The following is a 7,228-nucleotide window of genomic DNA, read 5'->3' on the forward strand; positions in this document are numbered from 1 at the left end:
CTCCATTTGTAAGGCTGTCTCCCTCCATGTACCAGGAAGAGAAGGATACTGATTTCTCTAGAAACTCTTGCCCAATAAGATGGGATGGACTTAAATTTTCACAGCAACCTCACCCTCATGAGCAATCCACACTGGGGCGCCTGGGTGGCTCGGTCAGTTGAGTGTCCAGCTCTTGAGCTCAGCTCAGGTCTTGAGCTCAGGGCAGTGAGTTTGAGCCCTGCCTTGGGCTCCATGCTCGGCATGGAAACTACTTAAAAAGAAAAAAAAGCAATCAAAATCCAGCAGATTCAGGAAAAGCTCTTTACTCCCTCCTCCCCTCCCCCCAACTGCCTAAAAAGAACTCGGACAGAGGACGTGCTCCAGGAACAGAGCTGTCACCATGGATAACCTCGTTAGGATTAGAACAGGAAGGCTAGTCAGGGAGGAAGATAGCAAGGCCTGGTCGATCAAAGTCCTCCCTGTCCCATTGCTTCTGAGTGGCCCAGCAAACATTTGCGTACCAAACATTTCCTGGTTTTCATCTTCCTGGGAAGTGCTTTTCTTACAAGTCCCACGTCCCTACACCTTCCTCCTTAGTTCAGGGTGACATATGTACCTCATTGCATCTGACTGTCTTTGGAATTTCCATGTCTGTGTGGATTCCCTGTACGTATACTATTAAATTGGATTCTCTTCTGTTAATGTGCCTCATGTCAATTTGATTCTTAGTCCACCTAGAAAGCACTTGATAGTATTTAAAGTGATGGTTTTGGGGGCGCCTGGGTGGCGCAGTTGTTAAGCGTCTGCCTTCGGCTCAGGGCGTGATCCCAGCGTTCTGGGATCGAGTCCCACATCAGGCTCCTCTGCTAGGAGCCTGCTTCTTCCTCTCCCACTCCCCCTGCTTGTGTTCCCTCTCTCGCTGGCTAGCTCTCTCTCTGTCAAATAAACAAATAAAATATTAAAAAAAAAATAAAGTGATGGTTTTGGCCATTTAGGGGCGATACCCTGTTCTGGGTCTCTCCCATGAATACGGGAGGGATGCATGTTATTCAACCTCTGTTTTTCTCCTGTTTGTCTGTCTCTTTTCAATTTAATTCTTAAACCAGCCAAAGAACCTAGAAGGGCAAAAGGAAAACTTTGCCACCCCTGCAGCCCCTGACTTTTCACTTGCTGCCTTGTTGTAACCACTGTTTGCCTGGGCACTTCTTTATTTGTTTAATTCTTTAAATAATTCTGTAAAGTCTGCTTCCTGGTTTGTGTGAAGACTGTGCAGCCTCCTTTGTCTCTGCTCAGAGTTTTCTTTTTCTTTTTAAAATATTTTTTATTTTTCAGGGGCGCCTGGGTGGCTCAGTCAGTCTACCTTCGGCTCAGGTCATGATCCCAGGGTCCTGGGATCAAGCCCTGAATCAGGCTCCCTGCTCAGTGGGGAGCCTGCTTGTCCCTCTCCTCCCCACTTGTGTTCTCTGTTGCTATCTCGGTCTCCCTTTCTCTCTCAAATAAATAAATAAAGTCTTTTAAAATATATATTTTTTATTTTTCAGGCTGGTTTTCTACAGGTCACCCCCGGTTATCATAAGCTACTTGTTGGACAAAGATTGTGCGTAAGCTCCCTTAGCCAGTTAGATTTTTATTTTTTTAGTATTGGGTGTGTGTGTGTGTGACTTGGAATCTGCTTTCACGGTATAGGATTTTACAATTTTGCCCTTATATATCCAGACACTAGTAGCTTGAAAGTTCCTGCTTCTATTTTCTTTTTCTTCTTCTTCTTTTTCTTTTTCTTTTTCTTTTTAAGTAGGCTCCACACACATTGTGGCCTTGAACTTATGACCCTGAGATCAAGAGTCACATGCTCTACCAACTGAGCCAGTTAAGCACCCCAAAATTTCCTCTTTCTGAGGGGGAGCAGCCTTGGGCATTTACACAGTGTTACAGGCCACCAAGAATCAGTGTGATTTTATTCCATGTACTTACTTTTCTCTTAATGTAAGGCCGACTGCCATGTGCAGTCCCTCATTTGGATGTGTCTGGAGTCTTGGAAGCTTGACTACCCTACGCTCTCCTACAAATGGACCTTGAGAGCTCCTTTAGCCATTCGAGCAGGAGAGGGCAGATATTTCTATGCCCTTGACCAAAGAATGGTCTTCCTCTGTCAGGGAAGGTTGTCCTATTCCATGGAGTACACAGCCGTGGGACAGATGCACATGGAGTGGTGGGGGAGGATGGGAACACTGCCTAGACAGCCAGATCAGCCAAAACAACCCTGAGGTCTGTGGGTTGTTGGGTATCACAGCCAGATTGCCCTCACAGCCAGTGCGATCTTTAAGTCTGAATTCTTGGATCCAAGTAGCTTATTGGTCAGACATGTTTCAGTCCCTTGAGCCAGTAAGGCTCCTGCCTTTTGCTGATGGGTCTTTGTGGTGTGGAAAATCCTCTCAACTCTGCTCCCCGTCCTGCTCTGACTGCTCTGGCAGGGGTACACATGCTTTCTGGACCCCCAGGAATGAGTGGGATCCTGTGAGGACTCTTCTTGGCTGTCTCTTTCCCTGGTTCTCTGTTAAACTTCTGGCTGGTCTGCTATTGTGCTTGTCTCTACTAGGATCATGGAGCTCCCACCCCTTTTAATGGTTTGCCCAAAATGTGCTTATCTCTGAAGAACCTGCAAACCTTCATAGCACCGGGACTCTGCTGCCTTTGACTTTGAAGACGGAGGGCAGAGGATGTGAAGTCTTCCCTGGCGGCCTGGGCAGTGTAAGTCGTAACAGCACATGTTGACAGCTGCGGGTCGTGCTGTGCCGGCCTTGAGCACCAGCTCCAAGTGACATAGGTGTGCGCTGGCCTCTGATCAGTCTGTGTTTGCTCATCTGTGACATGGGGCCTTCTACAGTGTGGGGTCCGGGCCAGGAGCTCCTCCTGTCTGTATCTTAATGTAATAGTATTCTACGCCCCTTGGGCCACACCTCTCTTCTCTTCTCTTCTCTTTTCTTCTCCTCTCCTCTATTCTCCTCTCCTCTCCTCTCCTCTCCTCTCCTCTCCTCTCCTCCCTCCCCTCTCCTCCCCTTCCCAAACCTCCCCTCCTTTCTTTCTTTCTTTCTTTCTTTCTTTCTTCTTTCTTTCTTTCTTTCTTTCTTTCTTTCTTTTTCTTTCTCTTTCTTTCTTTCTTTCTTTCTTTCTTTCTTTCTTCTTCTTTCTCTCTTTCTTTCTCTCCTTCCTAGAATACCCTAGTTCACAAAGCTATAGTGTTTTACAGTATTTGTCTTTACAATGGGCTCAACTAGCATATTCATTTCTTAGAAGTTTCTCACAGAAACAGAAAGGCAAACATAATGCCATTTGGTTAAAAAAATAGAATTTTAATTCATGAGTCTTTGTTGTCTGATGAGGGAGTCAATGATTAAGGGTGCCCTAGGCAAGCGTTCGCTACTACGCTAGACAGCCTCTCTTCCATACAGAATGTCCTATCTCCCAGGTGGTCATGGTCAGAGGTGTGCTTGTCTTGGAACACTGAATCTGGATGGGGCGGCCTGTCAAGAGCCCTCTGGGCTACAGCGGTGTCTGTGGAGGTGGCTAGAAAGGCCAGGCGGACCCTGATGGGCCTCCTTGATGACATTTCTTCAATCTCCGGATGCAACGACAGTATTCCCTGTTCTCTTAAGATGCTAATATCAAAGCGGAATCCTACTTCATTTTCTAAGATCATAGCCTACCCTTCCTCAGCGCACGGGAAAGCGTCTGCCCTTCCCACGTCCTCTCCTCGTGGAGAAATTCGTCTGACGGAAAGGTGGATGCAATACCGCAGCCCAACGTCATGGTGACAAGCGCCGTGGAGAAGAAATATGGCATGAGATCAAAGGTTTTCCCGGTGATTTTGTTCATTTCACACTTACTGAGAGATTCCTGGGTGCTGGGCTCCTGGGTGACTCCATGACAGAAGACATGCAGGGTCACTGGAGGCATGGGGCCGGGGGTTGCTGACCAGCATGAGTACAAAAAGTTCCCCAGGCAGCGTTCCCAACACGGCCAGTGCAGCCCAAAGAATAAGGTGGGACGTGGACACAGAAAAGGCAGCACCAGAAAGGCCGAGGACGGGCTTTAAGCAGGAAAACTCTGCCCTGCCCCGAGTGCCATCAGTACCTAGTGAGGAAAGGCTGAGAATGAAAGGCCAAATGGCACTCCAGGCCACCTGCAGCATTACTACTTGCTGCGTAGAAAGCAACTTTGTGGAGAGGTTTTCTGGGTTGGCAGGGGATTGATTTTCGATGATACTTCCCCAACACCGGGCCTGTTGGTGTGGCAGGCACACAGATGGAGTCCTGACCTCACGGACGCTACCCGCCAGGGCAGAGACGGATGAAAATCAGTTAAACAGACCGTAGTTGGTTCTGGGAAGGGAAACGAGGGGCTTGAGAGCTGTGGTCAGGGATGGCCTGTCTGGGGAGTGAGCAGGTGAAAGAAGGAGGCCAGCCATGAGACAGACATGGGCAGACACCATGCTGAGCCAAAGGAACAAGAACGCAAGGCCCAGAGTCAGGAGCTGCTTGGCCCTTTTTCTTTTTCTTTTTTTTTTTTTTTTTAAAGATTTTATTTATTTATTCGACAGAGATAGAGACAGCCAGCGAGAGAGGGAACAAGCAGGGGGAGTGGGAGAGGAAGAAGCAGGCTCCTAGCAGAGGAGCCTGATGTGGGGCTCGATCCCATAATGCCGGGTTCACGCCCTGAGCTGAAGGCAGACGCTTAACCGCTGTGCCACCCAGGCGCCCCTGGACCTTTTTCTGACAAAGACAAAAGCCCGTGTGGCAGGAGCTGAGCCAACAGAGGGCACAGGGTGGAGGGGCAGCTAGTGTTGGGAAAATAGAATTAAAAGCAAATCTCCCATCCCCAAACCGTCTCCACAAAGATGAATGAGAAAGGAAACACGCTGTTGAATAACCTTAAACCAGAATTCAGTGGGCTTCACAGGCTATCTGCTAAGAGATCGCAAAGACATGACGGGCAGCCAAGCGGATACAGGTCCCTGTGAAAGTGTTCACAAGATAAACAATGACTGGTCCTCAAGTAAGAGGGCTGGACAGCACATTTGTCACAGGGAGCGCATCCTACCTTCGCTTGGTGGTTGGGGGGGGGACCATCTGTGTTAGTTAACTGGCTTTGAACAAAACAAACAAGGCTCCTGCCCTCTCACAGAAACTGGGTGAAGGGGGGACTATCTTCCTCGATCACGTTTCCAAGAGATGTTTCCAGAAGTCTTTGAGAAAGACATTCCTGGGTCTGGCGAGAAGATTCTTTAGCCTTAAAAAGACTCACATACATTTCAAATGGACAGAGAGAGAACTTACAGTATTCTACAGCAAATGCTCTAAGGAAAGGGAGGGAGTACTCTCCCCTTACTGTCGACAGGGGGATTAAGGGTCTTGATCTGCTCTTATCTGAGAAAAGCAGAGCGCGTGGGCTTTGCGAGTTTCGAGTTTCGGTGGGGAGTTTTGGTTTATTCTGAGCTTAATGCGAAGGCGGGGAGGTCTTGAGCTGGACGCGTTCTAAAGGGTTAGTCTGGGTGCTGAGCGGAGACTTGGCCCCCAGGCTTGGCCTGATGTCTGTGGCGAGAAGGGGACTTTGGAGGCTCCAGAAGGCTGAGAGTGGCGCTGATTTCCTTTGATGGTTTGTGCCAAGTAGCCAAGCGGGTCTGCTAACTACAGCCCTTGTGGCGCATAGCAGGGGTGTTCTGCTAAAGCCCCGAATTCCTGTATAATGGGTGTCATCTGGTCATTAGGGAACATACCCACCATTCTTCCACTTTTCTGGTCTTTTCTCTAGGACAGTGTCTCTCAAATGTTTCAAACTTCTCCCTAAAAGGTGAAGGTAAGGTAGAGCTTTGGGAAGCAAATTCCAAGGAGCTATTTATGAGAAGAGTAAGGAAATGCTAATGGAGGCAGTGGCATCGCGCAGTCAAGTGAGGCAGACAGGAGCGCGTGCAACTGCAGGGTAAGGCTGTGATTGTGCTGCTGAGAAAGTAAGCAAAGAGAGACGGCATTACCCAAACCAGACCAAAACAGGGTTTTTTTTCAGGTTTTCCACCTGGATCTTTTGTGCCCTCAGCATCCTTTATGGAACTGTTTGTCAGTAGAATATTCTGTCTAAACAAACAGGTCTCTGAAAAGAAGCAAACTAATTACAGTTTCTTTCATGCTTTTTTTATGCTTGTGGCCTAGAATCATAAATAGAATTACACACCACCGCGCTCTGAAAGCTTCCTCTCTGCCTTGCAGCCTGGAGCTGATTCTTCCCTGTCCAGATCCACTTGCTCACCTGAATTCTTGGGTTTCTTGTTGCTCTCATTTGTTGTTTGGCTTGTTGTTGCTGTTGTTGCTGCTGCTGCTGCTGGTGGTTGGTTTGGGACCACTTGCCCTATTTCCGGACAGCTGGCTCTTCAGAAACAAGAAGCTAATTGGATCTTTTCTCTACAGCTGCAGGACGATTTGTTTTGTTTTTATATTTTTGCAAGGTCTTGGCTCTTAGAAAACGCACATTTAATTTCACGTGGTTCACGGATGCCGTACCGTGGAGACCTTCGTCACCTACTTGCGCTACCGCCTCCAACAAAGGCAACTGTTCGCCAAATCATAGAATAAGAAGGGCCTTTGGGTAACTTTGGGAATGAAAGTCCTTTCATCTTTGGGCTGTCCTTGCCCTTCTCCGGGGCGGGGAGGCTGTTTTTCTGCAGCTCTCTGCTGTAACAGGGCATCCACGGGTTCCACAGCAAGCAGGCTTCTCCGGGCAGCAACACAGAACGCATTTCATCCCTTGCCTGTCTCGCTCGTTACACCCGGCCACTATTTACCTGGACCGTCTTGAGCAAGTCACACATTAATGGTTATAATAGCAGTTCACAAGGGCACAGACTCTGTTCTCATCAGTCACATATATTGTCTTACTCCTCATAACAACCCAATGAGGTTGGCAGTGAAAATCCCCATTTTGCGGATAAAGCGAAACACACAGTAACTTGCCCGAGGCCCCTCAGCTGGGAAGCCGCATAGCCAGGATTTGGGCACCTGCACTATGATGCTGTGTGGCCCAGGGCTCTGTTAAACTTAGTGTGGTCATCTGTACCATGAGCTAGTGGACGAGATGTTCTCGAAGCTTCCAAAGAGCCCTGCATGCGTCCGTCGTGGTCAGTGGCTCACTAGTTTGAGTGCAGAAGAGGAATGTTCCATATCGCTCTGTTTGCTCCCCAGAATTTACGCCAGCGGACAAG

Source organism: Ailuropoda melanoleuca, chromosome 13 (genome assembly GCF_002007445.2).
Source record: "Ailuropoda melanoleuca isolate Jingjing chromosome 13, ASM200744v2, whole genome shotgun sequence".
Taxonomy (NCBI): Eukaryota; Metazoa; Chordata; class Mammalia; order Carnivora; family Ursidae; genus Ailuropoda; species Ailuropoda melanoleuca.